Source organism: Nannochloropsis gaditana (genome assembly GCF_000240725.1).
Source record: "Nannochloropsis gaditana CCMP526 unplaced genomic scaffold scaffold297, whole genome shotgun sequence".
NCBI lineage: Eukaryota > Eustigmatophyceae > Eustigmatales > Monodopsidaceae > Microchloropsis > Microchloropsis gaditana.
In genome coordinates, this window is record NW_005803656.1 from 20,844 (window position 1) to 21,288 (window position 445).

A 445-nucleotide genomic window follows, 5' to 3' on the forward strand; every position below is an offset into this window, starting at 1 on the left:
CGGCAATGCCCATCTTCATCGCCGCGTAGTTTCCTTGCTGGTGTCCAGGAGGGAGAGCAAGAGACAGGGGGCAAGGGAGGGTAATAGGGGGTTGAATGGGCGGAGGCCTCGGGCCAAGGAGAGGAGGGAGGAGGCGAGGTCACGGCAAGACAATCCCCACGCCAAGCACGGGGCAAGGAGGAGGGAGGGAAGGAGGGAAAGGAAAGCAGGAGATATGGACGCACCCCTTCATTGCCATAGAGGCCCGAGGCCGAGGATACGTTCACGATACGACCGTACTTCTGCTGCCGCATGATGGGCCAGGCGGCTTTGGAAACCCTGTAGGTGCCTGAAGAGGCAAGTAAGGGAGGGAAAAAGACAGGGAAGTTATGAGCAGAGATTTTTGTTGGACTAGAAAGAATGAGGGGGGAAGCAACGACAGGAGAGAGGGAGGTAGGGAGGGAGG